Source organism: Scyliorhinus canicula, chromosome 4 (genome assembly GCF_902713615.1).
Source record: "Scyliorhinus canicula chromosome 4, sScyCan1.1, whole genome shotgun sequence".
NCBI lineage: Eukaryota > Metazoa > Chordata > Chondrichthyes > Carcharhiniformes > Scyliorhinidae > Scyliorhinus > Scyliorhinus canicula.
In genome coordinates, this window is record NC_052149.1 from 97,860,050 (window position 1) to 97,883,184 (window position 23,135).

The 23,135-nt window shown below is 45.1% G+C and overlaps 1 protein-coding gene and 1 long non-coding RNA gene across 2 annotated transcripts in view; one reads left to right on the forward strand and one right to left on the reverse strand.

Annotated features, from left to right (window-relative positions):
- The window catches only part of kcnt2 (potassium channel, subfamily T, member 2), a 1,159,267-nt gene that overhangs the window by 1,043,654 nt on the left and 92,478 nt on the right, over positions 1 to 23,135 (forward strand). The gene's annotated exons all lie outside the window — the stretch shown is intronic.
- The window catches only part of LOC119964833, a 90,291-nt gene continuing 83,183 nt past the window's right edge, over positions 16,028 to 23,135 (reverse strand). The window contains exon 3 of the long non-coding RNA XR_005460378.1: positions 16,028 to 16,530. This is a non-coding gene — a long non-coding RNA (uncharacterized LOC119964833). The remainder of the gene's footprint in view (positions 16,531 to 23,135) is intronic.

Consider the following 23,135-nt stretch of genomic DNA (forward strand, 5'->3'; position numbering starts at 1 on the left):
GGGTTCAGAGGATGTTCGCAAGAATGATCGCAGGAATGAAGGGTTGGTCATGTGAGGACTGGTTAAGGACACTGGGTCTGGACTCGGAGTTTAGAAGGATGAGGGGGATTTATTGAAAGTTACAGAATACAGAGAGGCCTAGAGAGAATGGATGTGGAGAAGATGTTTCCACTGATAGGATGGACTAGAACCCGAGGGCACAGTCTCAGACTGAAGGGGCAATCTTTTAAAACTGAGATGAGGAATTCCTTCAGCCAGAGGGTGGTGAATCTGTGGAACTCTTTGCCGCAGAAGGCTGTGGAGGCCAAATCACTGAGTGTCTTTAAGACAGAGATACGTAGGTTCTTGATTAATAAGGGGATCAGGAGATGTAGGGAGAAGGTAGGAGAATGAGAATAAGATACATATCAGCCATGATCGAATAGCAGAGCAGACATGAGGGGTTGAATGGCCTAATTCTGCTCCTATATCTTATGATCTTAAGTAACTATCCAGCCCAAATGGGGATAACCTGGTTGGAAAGAATCAAGTTTAACTGGGCCAAGGCGAATCTCACGTAGGAGTCAGAAGCAGGTTTACTGAAGAGTTTAGAGATACATGTTATTGTCTTTAATGGAGAGCTGGGAAGCATGAAAGAGATCTCAGTCAAGCTAAAGAGTAAGGTCAAAAGCCAAGCAAGGTGCTTAATGGCTAGGTCAGTACCATACGTCATCAGGCCTAAGGCTGAGGCAGAGTTAGATTGGCTGGTCAAGACGGGGGTCTTTGAACCTGTCAGTATAAGTGATTAGGCCAAGCCGATAGTACCCGTGATGTAGAAAGATGGTTCAGTATGCATATGTGGCGATTTTAAGGTCACTATCAATCTGGGCTGTGTGCAGAGCAGAACCCTCTGCTTTTAATTGATGATTTATTTTCTGGGTCGGCTGGAGCTAACATTTCAGAAAAATTAATCCTAGTCAAGCTTATCTCCAGAATATGGATCCAGATTCACAAGAGTGTTTGACATTCCTGACACACATAGGGTTATTCAGATATAAAAGACTTCCATTTGGCATCACATCCAGACCTGCGTTGTTCCATTTTGCCATGGATCAAATTCAAGGCAGACTAGAAGGAGTCCAGTGCTACTTAGACAATACCTTAGTTACTGGAAGGGATAAAGCAGAGGATCTTCAAAATTTAGATGCTGTATTACAGAGACGAGAAGATTGCAAACTATGAGTAAGGAAGAATAAAAGTGAATTATTCAATTCTTCAATTGAATACCTGGGGCATATCATAGATGCAAAGGTACAAATTGCCGTCAAAAGTAAAAGCCATGACTGAGTCACCGACACCTCAAAACATAAATCAGCTTTGATCATTTTTTGGCTTGTTAAACTATGATGGAAGGTTTCTCCTGAATCTAGAAACAATTTTTATACCTTTACACAATTTATTGTGGCAAAACAGGAAATGGAAATGGTGGATCAGTGCGAGAAGGCCATTGTTCTAGCTAAAGAGGCACTACTAAAGTCAGAAGTCTTGACACACTTTGATCCGAAGTTACCCTTGCAACTGACTGGCAACATATCACTTTCTGTGGTGCAAGCAGTGGTCTAATGTTTAGCATGAAAGAGATGTCCAGTGATGAAGAGATGCCAATAGTCTTTGCATCAAGATCCTTCAAGAAAGCAGAAATTAACTATGCAGCGATAGAGAAAGAAGCTCTAGGCATAATTTTCAGAATCAAACATTTTTACCAATACCTATATGGAAGGAAATTTACTATATTAATCTATTACTGCAAAGTTCAAACCCACGGGAATGGCCGGACCATTCAAATGGCGAAAGGTTTTCATTGTGTTACACTGGAACACTGCTCCAAACCTGAGGTTCCCATTCACCGGAGGAAGGAGCAGTGTTCCAAAAGCTAGTGATTTGAAACAAACCTGTTGGACTTTAACCTGGTGTTGTAAGACTTCTTACTCATCGTAAAATGTCGGCTATGCGCAGCGTTTGATTAGCTGAAGCCACCTAAGATAAAAGTGATCGTTGAGAGGAAACAGCAAAGTCAGGCTTTGCGACATGAGAACAAGCTGTTTTTCAGAAAGGTCAGGAAGTATTGGCAAGGAACCGTATCACCAGTGAGAAGAAGTGGATACCTGCCATCATCTTAGCACAGGCTGGACTGGTCTCCTACAACAATCAAACTCGGGATGATGTAGTGTGGACGAGACACGTTGATCCCCCTTCACTTTTAACAACCAGAGCTGATTTTTCCAGAGACAGTCAACCGTGAGTCCGCAAATGAGAGTCCATGGATGCCTCCGCAAAGTGGATGATTTTTCCAGAATCCATCTGTCTTTGAGCGATCTTGCCTATTTTTTTCTAAATTTATTCATGGAGGTGAGTGTTGCCAGCATTTGTTGCCTGTCCCTTATTGCTCTTGAGAAGATGGTGGTGTGCTGCCTCCTGGAACCATTGTGAACGTTTGTGGATGAGATGCCAGTCAAATGGGCTGCTTTGTCCTGGGTAGTGTTGAGTTTCTTGAGTGTTGAATCCTAATCTCTGACATGCACTTGAGGTCACAGTATTTATATAATCAACAGTAACCCCCAGGCTGTTGATAATGGGCGATTCAACAAATAATGCCATTGAATGTCAAGGGGCATTGTTTAGATTCTGTCTTGTTGGGGATAGTCATTGCCTGGCATGTGTGGCGAGAGTGGTACTTGCCACTTGTCAGTCTAAGCCTGGATATTGTACAGATGTTGTGACATTTGAACATGAACTACTTTGGTATCTGAGGAATCACGAATGGTGCTGCACATTGTACAACTTCTGACCTTATGATGGAGGGAAGGATGAAGTGGCTGAAGATGGTTGGGCCTAGGGCACTATCCCAAGGAACTCCTGCAGTGATGTCCTTGAACTGAGATGCTTCGCCTCCAACAATCATGACCAACTTCCATAGTGCCAGGTATGACTGTAACCAGCAAAGAGTTTTCCTCTGATTCCCATTGACTCCAGTTTAGCTAGGACTCCTTGATGCCACACTTAGGCAAATTCTGCCTTGATTTCAAGAGCAGTCACGCTCACTTCACCTCTGGGGTTCAGTTCGTTTTTTCACGTTTGAACCAAGGCTGTAATGAGATCAAACTAAGTGTCAGTGAACTGGTTATTGCTGAACAAGTTCCACTTACCAGCACTGTTGATCACTTTACTGATGATTGAAAGTAGGCTGATAGGTTTCTGGTAAAGTTGCCTTCTCGAACTATGCAACACTTTTAATCCAAAGGCGAGGGAGTGAAAGCAGCCTTTAGCCCATTTTATCTCTTTTTTTTTTTTTTTTAATTTTTTTTTTATAAATTTAGATTACCCAATTATTTTTTCCAATTAAGGGGCAATTTAGCATGGCCAATCCACCTACTCTGCACATTTTTGGGCTGTGGGGGCGAAACCCACGCAGACACGGGGAGAATGTGCAAACTCCACACGGACAGTGACCCAGAGCCGGGATCGAACCTGGGGCCTCAGCGCCGTGAGGCGGTTGTGCTAACCACTAGGCCACCGTGCTGCCCCTATTTTATCTCTTGAAGACTTTTGTGAAATTACTTGGGTCTCTTGCAATACCCATTGTACATTTCCAAGAAGATTTGTGTCTGGCTGGCTGTGGCAGCCATTGTTTCAATAGCCAGTACTTTTTATTGTGTTTAACTTAGACAGTGAGAGCTTCAATTGGTGTCTGGACATAAGAAATGTTTCTCACTTCACACTCACCTGAGCGTAATTTGTTTATTTCTCCACTTCACCTTGCAATGTGGACTTGTATTTTTAAGCTATTTGCTCTGCCTCAGTTCCAATTGCAAATTTTCCAGTCAATTGAAAGTTGAAATATTATATTGTCAAAAATGAAGGGGCATCCACAGTGACAGCCAGACTGATATTCCTGGATTGCCAGGAATGAAGGCCTCTCTGGGGGCTCTTTAGATATGGCGCCTGGACTTTTGGCCCCATGCTGCTCACTTCCTGCCCTGCCACTAACAACCCTGCCAGTTCCTTAAGATCCCACTGTATATCTCTACCTGAGAGTGTAGTGGAATCAGATTAAATTGTGGGCTTTAATGGTAAGAAATAATTACCAGCATGGACATATAGAACATAGAACACACAGAGCAGAAGGAGGCCATTTGGCCCAGCAAGCCTGCACTGACCCATTTAAGCCCTCACTTCTATCCTATCCCCGTAACCCAATAATCCCTCCTAACCTTTTTGGTCACTAAGGGCAATTTATCATAGCCAATCCACCTAACCTGCATGTCTTTGGACTGTGGGAGGAAACCGGAGCACCCGGAGGAAACCCACACAGACACGGGGAAAACATGCAGCGGGGAATCGAACCTGGGACCCTGGCGCTGTGAAGCCACAATGCTAGTTACTTGTGCTGCCCCAAGGGGCTGAATGGCCTCCTTCTGTGCTGTAACCATTCTATTATTCTGTAACATTTGCTTAATATGCATATCCTTTCATTATTTTCTTTGCCTTGTCTTTTTCTGAAACCTTGCTCTTTTTTTTCTTAGTTATCTACATTATTTTTGTTTTAAATCTCCAAGGTGAAGATTCACAGAGAAGGAAATTGCTTCCTGTTGCACCTGGTTTTTTTTGAATGAAAAATTATCATTCTGGAGGAAGGGACAAATTTTGAGATCACCCTGCTTTGCAGTTTATCATTCCTACTTATTATATATAAATAGTCATTTTGGATTCAAGTTTCAGGATTAAATAAATTGAAAATCAGAAACACTCTTCATTAATTGAGAGACCTACCTACCAAAATGCCACAGAAAATAATAATGTACCTGCGAGTTTGTCATATAGACTATGATGCAGCAGGTGTTCAATGGACCTTGTGGACGTATGTATCCCAAAGCAAATATTTGAAAACTGAGAGATAGCTTCCAAAGAGCAGCTAGGTTGTTTATATATAAAATAGTTTTCTTTACTCCAATGCAAAATGGTGGATCAAGCGTAGAGGGGTTGGACTGACAGTACAATTGAAGTAATTTTATCTGTAGGTGGTCCAAGAGACAGTGAAGGAAATAGCCTTCCAACAAAGAACAATGGAAGTGATTGTGCAGCATCAAACATACAGAAATATCCCAGGAGAGAATATCCCAGGCAAGCAAACAACAGCTTATATTGAAAAAAGGGACAGCAGAAACATTTGCCATGCTTCAAACATTGCGAGCAGCTGTCCAAGTACACACAGGTATGCAAATACTCCCTTGGGGCACTGAGGGGCTTTGGTGTCTACTCGCTTGTGATGCCCGCTGTAGGTCTTTGAGCTTTTTTCGGCATTGGAGGCCAGTCCTCCTGGTCACATTTCCTGAGCTCACAGCTGCCGCTACCTCATCTCAGACAGCACAGGTTGCCCTATGGCTCATCTTCCTGGACCCCCGGGGGAACAGGACGTCCCTCCTGGCCTCCAACATGTCTAGGAGCCCCACAGGTCAGCGACCCAAATCTTGGTACCTGTCTCTTCAGTGCCATTATTGCGAGCTGGCTGGGGTTGACTGAGCAAGTGCAGCTTAAGTGCAGATCAGTGGGCTAAACAGCGGGCTTGTAATGCAGAACAATACCAGCAGCGTGGGTTCAATTCCCGTACCGGCCTCCCCGAACAGGCGCCGTAATGTGGCAACTAGGGGCTTTTCACAGTAACTTCATCGAAGCCTACTTGTGACAATAAGCTATTATTATTAGGGAGGGCTGGTGAGCACGGTCCTGGCGAATCAGCTGGTGAACCTTCAATTGCGGCGAGAAGCCCGTGAGGCCTCATTAAGTGAACCAATTAACGTTGAATAGCGTTGCCACCTCGCTGGGCCGAGCGCCGGGAAGCTCAACGGCAATTCCCACTCGCTAACACACTTGGACTTTTTTCTGGGGAATTGTGCCCATTTTCTTTGTTTGCATTTGCTAATGTTTGTCATTTCTACAACATGCACATTAACTCATATAGTACCTTTAATGTAATGAAATATCCCCAGGGGCGTTATAAAGCAAAATATGCTTGGTCAAAAGTGATAGGTTCAATCTATAAGTTTGCAGATGATATGACTGTGGTGGGTCGTATCTCAAACAACGACGAATCAGACTACAGAAGGGAAATAGATCACTTGGTTGCATGGTGTACCGAAAACAACCTCTCTCTAAATGTTGGAAAGACCAAGGAACTGATCATCAACTTCAGGAAGCGTAGCACAACACCCCCCCCCCCACATCTCCTTCAATGACTCCAGAGTAGAGATGGTCGATCGCTTTACGTTCCGGGGGGTTACCATCACCAACAGTCTGTCCTGGTCCACTCATGTTGATGCAACAGTTAAGAATGCCCAACAACGTCTCTACTTCCTACGGAAATGAAAGAAATTCGGCATGTCTGCATTGACTCTCATAAACTTCGACAGATGTGCCATAGAGAGCATCTTATCCGGCTGCATTATAGCTTGGTATAGCAACTGCTTGGCCCAAGCTCGCTAGAAACTGCAGTGTGGTGAACTCAGTCCAACGCATCTCACAAGCTTGCCATCCTCCCATTGATTCTGTATACAACTCCCGCTGCCTCAGAAAGGCAGACAACATTGTCAGAGACCCCTCACATCCAGGCTTTACCCTCTTCCAGAACCTTCCATCAGCCAGAAGATACAGAAGTCTGAAGACCCGCACATCCAGACGTAGGAACAGCTTCTCCCCAGAGCTACAAGACTCCTCAACGATTCCTCCTCGGACTGATCTGTTTCCTGTAAGAACACTATTCACAACGCCCTATGCTGCTCTTGTTTGCCCCTTGTTTTGCACTGTAACCAATCACTATTTCTTAATGTACCATTGTCAATGAACTTCTGTCGATTATTCTTATTCTTTTGTCTACTATGTACGTACTCTGTACGTTCCCTTAGCCGCAGAAAAATCCTTTTCACTGTACTTCGGTACATGTGACAATAAATATCAATCAATCAATCAATCAGTTAAAGGTTTTAGTAAGTGTCTTAAAGGAGGAAAGCGAGGTACAGAAACAGACAGGTATACAGGGAGGTTTTTCAGAGTTTGAGGCCGAAGCCACCAAAAGTGAAGCAATTACAATTGGGAATGCATAAGAAGCCAGAAAAGGAGCAGCTCGGATGTCTCAGAGGATTGTTGGGCTGGAGGAGGATAGGGAGGGGTGAGGCAATGGCAGGATCTGAAAACAAGGGTGAGAACTGTAAAGTCAAAATGTTGCTTGGCTGGGTAGGTCAGCAAGCATAGTGGTGATAGGGGAACAGAACCTGCTGCAAGTTAAGAATTGGGCGATAGAGTTTTCAACAATCTTAAATTTATGGAGCATAGAATGTGGGAGATTAGCCGTTGGAATATTTGGTTGCATGAATGAGGGTGTCAGCAGCAGGTGAGTTGAGACAGGGACGAAGTTGGAGGAACGTTACGAGGGTGGAAATAGGTGGTCTTAGTGATTTCACGAATATGGGGCGGGATTCACCGACCCCTCCGCCGGGCTGGAGAATCGCCGGGGGGGGGGGGGGGGGCGGCGTGAATCCCACCCCGACGTCGATTGCCGAATTCTCTGATGCCAGTTTTTTGGCGGGGGCGGGAATCGCGTTGCATCAGTCGGGGGCCGTTGGCAGCGGCCCCCCTGGCGATTTTCCGCTCCGCGATGGGCCGAGTGGCTGCCCGTTTTCGGCCTGTCCCGCCGACGTAAATTACACAAGGTTTGTACTGGCGGGAACGGGCTCTGCGGGCGGCCTGCAGAGTCCTGGGGGGGGGGGGGGGGGGATCTAGCCCCGGGGGGGCCCCCACGGTGGCCTGACCTGCGATTGGGGACCACCGATTTGCGGGCGGGCCTGTGCTGTGGGGGCACTCTTTCCCTCCGCGCAGGCCACTGTAAAGCTCCGCAATGGCCAGCGCGGAGAGGAAACCTCCTGCGCATGAGCAGGAATCATGGCAGCGGTTCTGGGAACACGCTGGCGCTTCTGCGCGTGCGCCAACTCGCGCAAGCTGGCGGAGGCCCTTCGACGCCAGTTGGCGCGGCGCCAATCACTCCAGCCCTGGCCTAGCACCCAAAGGTACGGAGGATTCCGCACCTTCTGGGCAGCCCAACGCCGGAGTGGTACATGCCACTCTTTGGCGCCGGTTCGGCCCGCCCGACGGATACCGGAGAATCCTGCCCATGAGGTCAGTGGTTCATCTCAGGATCAATCGTGACACCAAGGTTCAGAACAGACTGGATTAATCTCAGATTGTTGCCAAGAAACTGGATGAAGTCAGTAGCCAGGGAACGGAGTTTGGAACAGGGACCAAAAACAATGGTTTCAGTCTTCCCAATGTTTCAACGGAGGATCCATATATAGAATTTACAGTGCAGAAGGAGGCCATTCGGCCCATCGAGTCTGCACCGGCTCCTGGAAAGAGCACCCTACCCAAGGTTAACACCTCCACCCTATCCCCATAACCCAGTAACCCCACCCAACACTGAGGGCAATTTAGCCTGGCCAATCCACCTAACCTGCACATCTTTGGACTGTGGGAGGAAACCGGAGCACCCGGAGGAAACCCACGCACACACGGGGAGGATGTGCAGACGCCACACAGACAGTGGCCCAAGCCGGAATCGAACCTGGGACCCTGGAGCTGTGAAGCGATTGTGCTATCCACAATGCTACCGTGCTGCCCATGTCAGATGAGGGGACAAATAATTTACATCAGTGGAGGAGGAGAGAGAGGTGATGATGAATTAGGGCTGGGTATTGCCAGCGCATATGCAAAAACTAACCCTGCGCTTTCAGATGATGTCAGCAAGGGTCTACACGTAGCTGAGAAATAGGAGAGGGCAATGGGGTGATCCTAGGGGGGTGCCAGAACTAACAGTGTGGAAGCAGAAAGTGAAGCCATTACAAGTGATTTTCCAGCTACAATTAGATTGATAAGAATGGAACCAGTTGAAAGCAGTCTCATCCAGCTGGACTATAGTGGAGACATATTGGAGGTGGATGATGTTAAATGTTGCAGAAGGAAACCAAGAAGGATGAGGAGAAAAAGTTTACCTTTGTCGCACATAGGATGTTATTTCTATTTATATTACGTACAGTGCAATTTTTATTGCACTTAACATTTGTTATCAAAATCACAAGATTACATTAAATATTTGACTTTTTCAGTTGTTTATGTCGAAGTGTGGATTGCCTTGCAGTTACTAGGGGAATCCTTGTTAGTTTCTTAAAGGGTTGATTTGAAAATATTCTTCAGTACAGATAATTTCAAATAATAGCATGATCTATTTTGATATATTTCGGAATAAGAACATAAACTAGCCACACAAATGGCATCAAACCTGTATACAGGAATGAATTACAGTGATGATTGGACATGAACATGGCTGTGATACATGAAATGTAAAGTACAGAAACAAGTGGCTTACCCCGTCTGATCCATGCCACAATGTATGCTCCCCAGGCACCTCCTCCCAATCCCCTTTGCCTAAATCTATTTTAGGCTATTAACATAGCCTTTTACTCTTTACTCCCTCATGAGTATCTAGTTTCCGGCCTTAAATGCATCTATGCTAATTGCCACAATACAACATGTGGTGACATGTTCCATCAATTAACCAGTTTCTGGGCAAAAGAATTCTCCTGAATCCCTTATTGAATTTATTAGTAGTCGTCTTATATTTATGACCTGTAGTTTCAGTCTCTTCACAGGTGGAAAGACCTTCACATCCTGTCAAATCTTTTTTATAACTTTAAAGGCTTCTAAAGGTTACCTGTCAGCCTTCTCGGTACTAGGGAAAAGAGCAATTGCCTGTTGAATTGTTCCTTCTGGCAATAAGCTCTCAGTTCTGGTACCCTTGTAAATTATTTTTGCACATTGCCAAGTGCCTGTGTATAGTATAAAAATCAGAATGAGGCCCAATTCTCACTTGTGGCCCAGCAAAGGTCTGTACAAGTTTAATGTAACTCCCTGGTTGGCGATACCTTTTATAAAAATTAATTTATTTTTGGCATGGAACAGAATAATGGTGAACTGTGCCCTGCAGGGTTAAAAACATAGCCTCAGCTGTGCGAACCAGTAAGTCAGAAAGAGAGGAGGGGAAATAGCATATGCAGCAATGGTTTAATAATAAACCATAATAATTGAATAATATTGTGGATTAATAATAAACCATTGATCCATAAATGTGAACCAGTTTAGCTCAGTTGCTGGACAGCTGGTTTGTGATGAAGAACAAGGCAAAAGCGTGGGTTCAGTTCCCATACCGGCTGAGGTTAATCATGAAAGCCTTCTCAACCTTGCTCCTCGACTGAGGTTGTGGTGATCCTCAGGTTAAATCACCAGTCAGCTCTCCTCCTCAAAGAGGAGAGCAGCCTATGGTCATCTGGGACTATGGCAACTTTACTTCCTACTTCAATAATAAACTAATACTAGTCCAGCTCTTTGTAAAAAATTTAGATTTACAATAAGGGTACAATTAATCAATAACTTTGAAAATTGCTTTGTTACTTAACATGTTAACTACATTTTATGTTAGCTGCAAAGTCATTCATTTTTTACATTTTGTTGAGCAGCATGTCTTTTTGCAAAGGTGAAAATCATAATTTCTGTTTACGAAGTAAATTTAATGTCACTGTAAAGCAGTTTTCGGCATTTTGAAAACTTAATGAGTTATATTTAAAAATATGACTAATGATGAAACTTCAACAGATGTTCCAAGACTTCTTGTGGCATTATGAATGCACTATTAAATAGAAAGATATTTAGACTGAGAGTCTCAATCCTGTCAACTCTTTTTACTTTCAATATAACATTCCAAGCCTTGGGGAGTTTCTTCCCGGTCTAGCCCAAACTTAGAATTTCTTTCAGCAGTGGAGACCTGAACTAGTCAGCGAGACTGGCTCCACAGAGTTCGGGGTGCCATTTGGAAAGGGTGCCCCAATGTCCAAGTGAGCAGGAGGGTCCCCCCACCCTCGCACGATGTTGCAGTGCCGCAGACACCCATCCCCAAGTGAGCACACCCCACCTGGGGTCGGTGAGGGCCCCAAACCCGCCTTTCAGGACCCCCCTTCACTCCCTGGCCCTTGGCAGTATCAACCTGGCACACAGGTAGTGCCAACTGGGCAACCTGTTGGCACTGCCCAGGTGCCATGAGGGCCAGGTACAGCCCTTTCCCCCCATCACCGGGGGCTCTAATGGCTGGAGTGGCTATCATGCCTGGTTTCTGTTTGTGGAGATTAGTACCAATCGGCCTCCAGGTGAGGCCCCGCCAGTGCGGCATATGACTCCTGGGCAAAGGGAGAATGCGGCCTCAAACAGGCCACGCATATCACAGGCCAGATCACACCGGGTGGTGTGCTTCAGATCCGTTTTAGGGTTTGCACCCAGCCCAAAAGTCCAATTTGGATCTTTTCCACGATGCACTCGGCTTGACCAGATCGGAGCTGGGTGCAACGTGGGCAGAGATTGGCACCCCTAATCATTTGTCTTTATTTGCAATTTTCTTCATCACTAATGTGGATACTATAATCTGGCTTAATTTAGTCCAGGGACTTGTGGAAGAAGAATCTGGGGCAGGATTCTCCCGCAATCAGCGGGGCGGGCCGTACCGGCACCAAAGAGTGGCGTGAATCACTCCGACGCCGGGCCGCCTGGAAGGTGCGGAATCGTCCACACTTCCGGGGGCTAGGCCGGAGCTGGAGTGGTTGGCGCCACGCCAACCAATGCCGAAGGGCCTCTGCCAGTCAGCGCGAGTTGGCGCATACACAGGAGTGCCAGCGTGTTCTGGTACGTGCACAGAACTGCTGCCGTGATTCCTGCACATGCGCAGGGGGTTTCTTCTCTGCACCGGCCATCATGGAGCCTTACAGAGGCCGGCGCGGAGGGAAAAAGTGCCCCCACGGCATTTGTGGGCCCTGATCTCGGGCCAGCCCACCATGGGGGCCCCCGCGCCCCCCCCCCCCGAGAACTCCGCAAGCCACCCTCAAAGCCAGGTCCCGCCGGTATGGACCTTGTCTAATCCACGCCGGCGGGACTGACCGGAAACGGGCGGCCGCACGGACCATCGGGCCCCAGAGAATCGCCGGGGGGGGGGGGGGGGGGGGGGGGGGCACTGCCAACGGCCCCCGACCGGCGGGTCGTTTATATTTTATACACCACTCCGTTACCATTCATGAACTATACAATATTCTTTCTGAAACATAGGGGAGATTTTTCGAATCCCACGCTGGGCCGGAGAATCGCTGCAACCTCCGTTCCCGGGGAGTGCCTCCGATGGGGTCTGGCCCGGGATTGGGGCCCACCAATCGGCGGGCTGGCCTCTCACACACACACACACACACACACACACACCCCCCCCCCCCCGCCCCCCCCCCCCCCCCCCCCCCCCCCCCCCCCCGCCCCCCGGGCCTACTTTTCTATGCGGCCGGCCCCTGAACACCGAAGCCATGTTGTGTCGGGGCCGGCGCACTGAAGAAGAGCGTGAACCGTTCCAGCGCCATGCTGGCCCCCTATGGGGGCCAGAATCGGTCATCTACATGCCCGTTTTGCGCCGTTGTGAAACGCAATGGCGTTCACGACGCCGCGAACACTTGGGCTCCATTTGGGAGAATCGCCCCCATAATTCCAGCATCAAACTGTTCAGTTATTGAATTATTTATTTTGGCCTACCTGTATAAGGAATGGAGCATAGCAACAAGTTTGAAACTGCTGGTCTTTTGTAATGAAGAAATCAAAATGTACAGGCTTAAACATAAAATAAATGAATAACATGATATGAAAATTGCTTTAAAACACATTGGCATCATCAAAATGTTTACCAAGCCTTTTCTAATTTGGAAACACAGAATATACAAAAACATGTGTCAATACCTGTAATTTAGTTATGGTAATGCCACAAGCAGAGCAGTGATGCATTTTGATGTAGTCTACATAATTGTATTGAGTCAGTAAACAAATCTAGGTCTTCATGAGAATCTGTGGCACGATTTCTGTCTCTGGGAAAAATATCTTTGGTGGACTCTAGTTAAAGCAGAAATCTGCAGTACTGCAGCCTAGCCAAAAGAAAATAATTTGAAAGCCCTAGCTAAGGAAATTGTTTTGCGCAGAATTTAATCAAAAGCAAAATCCCCCTCAAAGGAATGTGGCCAATAATGGTCATTAGCTGTCTGAGTTGTGCACAAGGGAAGGTGAGGGGAGGGGGTGGTGCGGAGGAGGGGGAGTTTGGAGGAGACAGCGTTGGTACAAGAGATAAAGGCTGAGAGGAAAATCATTGTATTTATTAAGAATAGAAACAGGCAAAGAACATACAATACCAAGGAGAAAATTAATGGTATGTAACCTGGTTGAAGTAACTGTGGAGAGAAAGAGTCACACCAGATCCACGCAATATACGAAAGAAACAAAGAGGCTTGGCAAAATAATTTAAATATAATGAGACAGTAAGATGAATGGAACTGAAATTTTAAAGAACTCGTGACAAAAGTGATCAGATTAGTTTTCATCGGGGTCATTTTTCTGGAGTTCCTCTGGCCCTTTCTTCCTTTGTTTCCATTACTGTTACCTCACAGCTCCAGGTCCCGAGTTCGATTCCAGCCTCAGGTGACTGTGTGGAGTTTGCACGTTCTCCCCGTGCCTGCGTGGGCTTCCTCCAGATGCTCCTGTTTCCTCCCACAGTTCAAAGCGCAGATTAGGTGGGTTGCCCATGCTAAATTGCCGTTCAGTGTTCAAAGGTTAGGTGGGGTTACTGCGTTACAGGATAGGGTGGAGGCTTGAGCATGGTGCTGTTTCAGGGCCGCTGTAGAATCGATGGGCTGAATGACCTCCTTCTGCACTGTAAATTCCCTTTGCAAATTATTGAAACGAATCTCTTCCAGGTGGGTATTTTCACCGTTGATTTTTCTTTATCCTATTCAACATCTACTCTAAACTTTTTAAAAATAAATTTAGAGTACCCAATTATTTTTTTTCCAATTAAGGGCCAATTTAGCATGGCCAATCCACCTAACCAGCACATCTTTGGGTTGTGGGGGCGAAACCCATGCAGACATGGGGAGAATGTACAAACTCCACATGGACAGTGCCCAGGGCCGAGATTCAAACCCAGGTCCTCAGTGCCGTTGTCCTAGTGCTAACTACTGTGCCACTGTGCCCTGACATCGACTCTAAACGTAATTACATTATGGTCGCTATTACCCCACTCCAGACACGGGGAGAATGTACAAACCCCACACGGACAGTGTCCAGGGCCAGGATTCGTACTCGGGTCCTCAGTGTCGTAGTCCTAGTGCTAACCACTGTGCCACTGTGCCCTGATATCGACGTGAGCATACCGACTGGCCATGGCGTGTTAGTTCCACACCGTCGGGAACTCGGCTGGTTGTGAGCGGAGGATTGCTGGGCGGGCCACTGGCAATGGCCCCCCAGCTGCGCGGAGTACTCTGCGAACAAGCCAATTTCGGGGCCCGGAGAATCGCCAGACCCGATTTCGCCGCCAATTTGGATTCTCTACCCCTGCACCAAACGCGTTTTTGTTATTTCTCCCTCTATCCACTTCCTGCTTTTTCTACCGCCTTCTTTGTTCTACTGCTGTTTGTGCATTGTATTCTTTCTTTGCACCTTGTATTCCTCTAGCACTGCATCCCATTGCTCATGCTCCTCGCCCCCCAAAAAAACTAGTGTAAAATGTAAAACAAAACAGAAAAGATGAATAATTCTAAAAGACCAAGAAATGCAACAAATATTTCAAAGTCCTTTATAAATGAGTAGAACAGTTTTATGTTGCAATCTTTCATAATTTGAGATGGTGGATAAAATACATGGCACACTAAATCTATAATAATATCTCACAGTTAGATTGTCTGCTTCTTTATTTGTCCTTTAATTATTTGGTTCCGAGTTTAAACTTAAAATGGCATCGATTCTATCACTTTTTCAAAGCTTGGAAGTGAATTCTTAGAGAGGTGTAATACATTCCAGTATCTAAAAGCAATTATCACAAGTCTCACTGCTTATTTACCCAAGCATGTTACTGAAAATCCACCTTGCTCTCAAGGCAAGGACAACACTCATAACACAGATTGTGAACATAGGCATGTGATGCAAAAACATGAGGTGGAAGGAAACTTTTATTGATTTTTTTTCTGGTGGAGTGAGCGAGGTTGTGCTATTAAGGACTTGAATTGGTGCGAGGGATAGATTGGGGTCAAGAAATTATAAATACTTTTCCAAGATATATCTCAGTTAACAATGAAGCAAGGATTTATTTCCTTGGTTCCTAGAACATGGATATTGTTTTCCTTGCTAATTGTGGATTGTAAACAAATACCACAGTTCTGAGCAAACCTATTTATAGATAATTAACCTCATCAATTCCCAGGAAACAAAAGATTGGTTGTAACCATTTGGAATTTACATTAAAAAAACAGGATTTTGGATGATAGCCAAACTTTCAAGTTCTGGCACTCTCCGAATGCCCTGCAGGCCTGCTGTCTAACAACACATCTCAAATTTCAAAACAGAAACATTGCTCCCGATGTTTGTAGTGAGTACTAAATTAGAGAAAATAGCAAATAAACAAATGGTTTATACCAGGGGTGGGCAAACTACGGCCCGCGGGCCGCATGCGGCCCGCCAAAGGTATTTCTGCGGCCCACCAAGTCATTAAAAAAAAAAAAAAAAAATTTTTTTTTTAAATTTTTTTTTTTTTTTAATTTTTTTTAAAGGTTAATGGGTGGGGGGGCTGTTGGGTTACTTACTGGTATAGGGTGGATACGTTGACTTGAGTAGGGTGATCATTGCTTGGCACAACGTCGAGGGCCGAAGGGCCTGTTCTGTGCTGTACTGTTCTATGTTCTATATGAGGCGCCCACAATCATAACCGGGTGAAGTAATTATTTTACTTAATATACTATGCGGCCCTTTGTGAATTGTGAATTTCTGAATGCGGCCCTTGCACGGAAAAGTTTGCCCACCCCTGGTTTATACTAACTATAAATTGTGAAAAAAATAGGTATAGTAGTGTATGGTGGAGGAAATAGTTTCCAAGAATATATAGCCGCAACAGCATAACTCAAGATGTAACAGTTGTACTGAATTGTATTTTGGTATATATATATTTTCAATCTTCAATCTATTTGATGGCAGATTGAGCAGCCACTGGGTGAGAGACTTAATAGGAATCGTTTATCTGCTTTATTTCCCATCAATTAAACATACAGAATAACAGTTACAATTGGATTCACTTTTTTCCATCGATACAACTTGCCTTCACGTAATAGTATAAAAATAAAGAACACTTCATTGGGCAGTCCTGCTTGACTTGAAGCTAATTTTCCGACTGCTTGCTCCTTTATTCCATCTGGCTCTAGCTTTTGCATCTCTCATGTATTTTAAGAAGTCAGAATCCAGCATCAGCTATTAGTGAAACTGATTCCATCGCTACCACTTCCTCCCAGCTCCCGATCCCGCGACAGAGTGGAATCCAGCAGCAAAACTTGACAATGATCCCATCTGGATTTGTAAAGATAAGAGTTGATGTAATAGTGCTTACTGGAATAACAAACTATCTTCTCATGTCTCCGGCCTGCAGGTTTAAGTGTCTCATCTGAAAACTAATTGACACCTGTGTACCCTACTGCAATGTGAATTTGATCACTTCAGAGCTAAATTAGTTCAATAGTATAATTTCAACACAATTGCTCCCAGGATTCACCCAAGAATTCTGAAATCCTGAAGCATGGTAGGTAGTTTTAAGCATTTCGAATGTTTGAATAATTTTTTTTAAAATTTAGAGTACCCAATTCATTTTTTCCAATTAAGGGACAATTTAGCGTGGCCAGTCCACCTAGCCTGCACATCTTTGGGTTGTGGGGGCGAAACCCACGCAAACATGGGGAGAATGTGCAAACTCCATGTGGGCAGTGACCTAGAGCCGGGATTGAACCTGGGACCTCGGTGCCGCGAGGCAGCAGTGCTAACCCACTGCGCCACTGTGCTGCCCTGAATCATTTTATAACGTAATTAAAAAGTGTCCTGAGTTTGTTGGTGAAAGTTAATCCATCCACACTATCCTTCAGTTCCCTACCTTTTAATTTGAGATCTATTAAGTGTGATCTACCAGTCGCATTACGCCCGAAAGGTGAGCATGTTGTGATCTGAATCCGGCCCATTGTGGGTGGGATCACTATTTTGCAAATCTGCATGATAGAACGAGACAGCTCATCTCACTCTAATATGTGCTCCCCTGATCTACCCTAGCTGTTGGGATCTAACCTCTTCGCCTCGGAGGCCTTGGACGAGCAACGTTCAGTGCTCGTCCCTCCAAACGGGGGCAGATGGAACGGGACTTGTGGGGGTCTCCCAGCGTATTATAGGACCCCGTGCAGGGTAACACCCTGGCATTGCTGGTGCCACAAAGCACTGCCAAGATGCCCAAGTGGGACTGCCAGCTGGCAGGGGTACTGCCAGGGTGCCAGGCTGGCACAGTGGTTAGCACTGCTGCCTCACAGTGCCAGGGACCCCGGTTCAATTCCGGCATTGAGTGACTGTGTGGAGTCTGCACATTCTCCCCATTTCTGTACGGGTTTCCTCCGGGTGCTCCGGTTTCCTCCCACAGTCCAAAGATGTGCAAGTTAGGTGGATTGGCCATGCTAAATTGCTCCTTAGTATGTCCAAGGATGTGTATGTTAGTAGGTTAGGTTCTGGGGTTATACAGCGGGGAGTGGGCTTGGGTGGAGTGCTCTTTCAGAGGGCCGTGCAGACTCGATGGGCCAAATGGCCTCCTTCTGCACTGTAGGGATTCTATGATCGTGTAGGGAATCTATGATTTCCTGGACCAGGGATCGGGCTTGGGGATGCCCTGTGCATGTGGGGTGCAGAGGCTGGCTGAGGGCGCCAAAGGCATTCCACGCCAGCCGGCGGGGCGCAAACCACTCCGGTGCCAGCCTAGCCCCTGAAGGTGCGGAGGATTCCACACATTTGGGGTGGGCCGCGCCGGAGTGGTTCACGCCACTCCGTCCCGCCGGGACCCCCCGCCCCGCCGGGTACGGGAGAATCCCATCCCTGTTTTTTAAACAACCATTCACCAGTAATGATACTTTGCATCTGTTGGCAACAGCCCATCATCTAATTGTGCCACAAAGATAAATGATTAGCATTAATGCAAAAGGGACTCTATTTCTCCAGAAGGGATACAGATCAGAAACATATCCCTCAGCCATGAAAAAACTATCAATAAAAAAGGGTGACGGAGTCCCTGAAGCCAAATTTTCCCAAACGATTATTTATATACAAGAATCAATATTTTGATAGTTAAGGCTCGCATCTGATCTTTCTCCAAAACCCCAATTTTAACTGTAAAATGTATGATGGTATATAAAGAGAGATGTAAAATGGGCTGTGCATTTGTTATCACCCATTTAAGGACATCACGCAGTGCAAGTTTTAATGCCTGCCACTGTGATGCATTTGGTGGCAGGAGGCCTTTGATAAGGCATGAAGATGGTATGTGGGGACCCTGCCACATTTCTGCCTCCACCCCAAAAACATCTATGGCGCGAAGGCCCGTGGACTGTTTTCACGCCCCACTGCCAATTGATTTCAGTGGCAGGCATGGTCCTTTAAGAATAAACCAGGTCTTGCTTCAGAGTGAATTGAGAGCAGATGATGCTCACTGAAGCTTGTACATGAGAACTGAGTTTTTCCCCAGTAAGGATAGTCTCTGGACACGGAGATGATCCAGAGGTAATAGTGGAAACCAGTGTTTGTACTGAGCTATAGTATCACAATAAAAGTGTTGTCAACTATCAGAATGTTTTCTGCTGCCTAATTCAGGAACAGGGCATTTCCCTTTGAGCAATTCCCTAGTTCAAAGGCACAGTGCCTGATTGAGAGACCTGTCACAGGGAAGCCGCCTGCCGCAACCCCTCCCCTACGATACCCCTCTAGCCATCAACACCAGCTTCTGATTGGCTAGTAGCTTTCAGCAGGAAGGGCCCTACCCACCCCATCCCCCAGTGTCCAGTTAACAGCCTCAGTGGCATTTAATTCAGTGGGCCTTCTCTAAAAGAGGTGATACGGGGCTGCCACCAGTTCTCTATCAGTGGGTAAAACCCACGTCACCTCAATTAATTGAATCCAGCATACAGAGTCAAAATCCATCGCTAAATATATGAAATGTTTTCCAGACAGAGTCTGTCATTACAGAGATGGTCATGCCTTGACAGTTAGCCTGATTAATATTGTCCAAAGACAGCTGTTTCACACCATCAGTTAAAATAAATTGCATTAAGTATGTGAATTCCCTACAGCGCAACAAAACCCTCTCACACAACTACAAAGAGTGAATGAGAATCCCTGTCCTGTAAATTGTGAATTAAAGAAAATAGAATTGTCCACCAAGTGTTCGAAATATTATTAATTATTAAATACACCAAATATGTAGATACCAAAAAGGAGAGGATGGTGTAAAGGAATACAGGAGAAATAAGTCACTAAAAAACAATTAGGAAGGCAAAGAGAAACTATCAAATGTTAAATTAAGAAATATTTTTTAAAAGTACTCCACAGATATATAAATAACAAACTGAAGATAGTAACTGAAGGTTAAGCATGATGAACTCAAGCGATAACAGAAATGTTTAAATGTTAAATAAATACATTGTCTTGGTATTTACCAAGGAGACTTTTCAGGTAAAAATGAGAGATGACTGATAAACTAATTGAACTTGAGGATACGACCCCTGGTCCAGATGGATTGCATTCATGCATATTAAATACATTAGACAAGAGATAAGAGGCACTATTACACATATAGATATATATATATATATATATAAAACTGCATTAGAAAAGGAAATAGTGTCAGATGGCTGACAGACAGCTATTGTGATTCTTAAGAGAGAACAAGCCCGAGGAATTATGGATCAGATAGCTCAATATTGGTGGTGGGAAAGATGATGTAATCCTTGTTCACTGATGTAACAAGACAAACTGAAAAATGATAAAGAATAGGCAACATGGATTTTAAAAGGTAATGTCATTTTTAACTAACCTTAGCATTAATTAAAGAAATAACAGAAGAGTAGACAAGAATAATATAGTAGGTATAATGTGCTGATATTTGCTAAAAGGCATTTAGGGCCTATAGACTCATATCAAAGGTCACAGCATGTAGAGATTATGCGATAAGTGGCAGAACAGACAGTAAGCTGGTGAAAAGCAGAAAATAGAGTAGAGGTTAATGATATTTACTCACACTGGAAAAATATGATACGGATCAATGCTCAGACCACTCTTGTGTACGATTTCCATAAATGGTTTGAATTCTGGAATGGAAATACAATTTCAACAGTGCCAAATTGGGGGTGGATTCAATGTAGAGGAAGAATGTAAAAAAATACAGGAAGTCACGACCGGACTGATAGAGTAATGTAGATCAGGGTTAAGTGGTACATTGTGTAGGAAGAATGAGGACACATATTCCTTGAAAAATAAGGCTACTATGTTCATATGAAGATGGCTTCTAAGTGGGTGTTGGAATTGCATAATGGAAACCCAGAAGTCAACCGAGTTGGGTTGGAATTTGCGAGTATAACTGAATGAATTTTGACTTCCTGGTTTTGAGCCTCCATTTTGCTCAGCATGCATGATGCAAACCAGCATGATATGATTTTTTGCTCTATTTAAATGCAATGCACAAATGGAAATTGGGGGTGTTGAGAGTGGATGGTAGACATGGAGCAAAGACAGCACCTAGGTCTAATGATGTCATGCTGGAATTATGCTGGGTTGCAGTCAGGAATGGGAGGGACATACATTCCCCAGCAAAAAGAGGAAGCAACCTGCTTCTCTCACCATGACAGAGTGGCTGGAGGTGGTTGGAGAAGTGAGCAACAGGAGCCTGGCACTAAGCTGCTGCTGCTTGGTAGGTTTACTGATTTAGCAGCACTCTGTCTTCAAGCTCTGCCCCTCATCACTCTGTCTTGCTAAGCATACTATCTCGCATCAATCTTCACACCCAGTCAACATTCAGCAGCTCTAAGCCTTCAGTTTCTGTGCCTCTTTTCGACTCCCAATTATCCATCCATTCGGGTGCCTGTTCGGGTACACGGGGAGAATTCAGAATGTCCAAATTACCTAACAGCACGTCTTTCAGGACGTGTGGGAGGAAACCGGAGCACCCGGAGAAAACCCACACAGACATGGGGAGAACATGCAGACTTCGCTCAGATAGTGACCCAAGCCGGGAATCGAACCTGGGACCCTGGCGCTGTGAAGCAACAGTGCGAAACACTGTGCTACCATGCAGAGGGGAAACATTCGTGATGCTGCCTCCTCCCAGCTCTTGGCTTCTCCCAAGCAAACTGACCTGGGTTTGAGGGCACCCTGTCATCGAGGCCGTCCCTTACCGGTGATCTAGCCACAGCAATGGCATCTGCTAGCGATGGGGATGCTGCCTTAAATTGAATGGCAGCCCTTGGGTTGACCTCTTATTTGACTGTCACTGGCAAAATCCCGTTCCATAGTCCTGCCAGCGGTCAAAGCGGGATCAGCTTCCAAAGTGGAACTTGACCACCTCTGATCAAATTTAGCGCAGAATGACTGTTCATTCTGGCTATTGTCAGCACATGAAATTTAAATAATTGCTGCCCTTGGCAAACTAATCATCCATGACCTGCCTTATACATTTACATACAGCCAACTGGCAGATCCTGAATATGTCATCAGTAACATCCTGGCAGGATCGGCGGTGAAATAGTTGATTGTGGTGGTCACTTTCAAAGTCACTGATACTAAGCACAATCTTGCGTTAGGAGGCTGTAGCTGCCCATGATCACCTGACATGACAGCCTGAGCTTGATTTTCTGAGAGGTCAAAGAGTCAGAGCTTCTTTCTGTTATCTCTGTGACAAAGGCCAACCTCCTGTAAATCCTGCCACTCTCCTCTGCACCTCCTTCCTCTGCAACACCCTCCTATGTAATTTTCTTCTGTTCACATGCTGATTCCACCACTGTATGTTGTTGCTGTGGATGGTGATGGTCTTCTTCTGAAGTAGCTTAGATACCGGTCATAAAAGTAAGGTTTTAATCAGGTTCAACAGTGAGAACTTTCAATTCCCAACTGAAACGCTTCTGAAACTTGTCTCCATTTCCTGAGCCCTGGGAAACCTGAGCTCCTAAACACAAATTTGGAACTAAGTTTAAAAACAATTTAGAATTAGCCCATTAATGTCTAATAAGGATGGCAATTAAGCCCATAAGTTCCAGCCCACACCTAATTATTAAATCCCTGACTTAGTCCATTATGTTTCTCACTACTATTCAAACACAGCTTGGTTAAAGCCAGGCACACTCCCATTCGAAAAATCACACATTCTTACTCTGCACCTACTCCTAACCCACCTATTTAGAGAAGAACAAATTTTCCCCGAAGTGTCAAAATGCAGAGAAAAACAAAGGGATCTAGATACACAATTCACTAAAAGTAGCAAATCAGGTTAAAAAGGCCATGAGAAAAGCAAATAATGTACAGGGGTTTGTTTTTCATGATTTTGAATTGTTAATCAGAGAAATTACGTTAAACCCATATAGAACCTTGGATGGACCACACTTGGACTACATATAAAAAGGATATGGAGAAGGTGCAAAACAATTTACTAGGATGATGCCACAACTGAAAGGGTATGCCTACCAGCAAAGAGAAGACAAAGGGTGGTCTGATAGAGATCTTTGATATTATGAAAGGGTTTGATAGTGTTATGTATCTGGGAATACATTCTAGCTGGTTGTATGTCACGTGGTGTGTAACGGCCTCAGCAGTGTTTGCATTTTGATTTTGAGCAGATCACCAGCTTGATTCTAAGAACAATACAAGTAAACAATCTAGTCATGTCGATAAATTAGTGGATGAAGCTCAAGAACACTCGAAAAAAAAAAGTATGACCAAGCTACAGCTAAAGCAAGTATTTTGTCAATGCAGGGAGATCAACAAAGCTTTCGGCTATCCAAAACTTGAAGATCATGAAATTATAATGGAAGTGGATACTGATGCTGCAGTATCACTAATACCCGAGACAATTTTATCAAAAGCTGAGGCATCTGCCTTTAAAACTATCA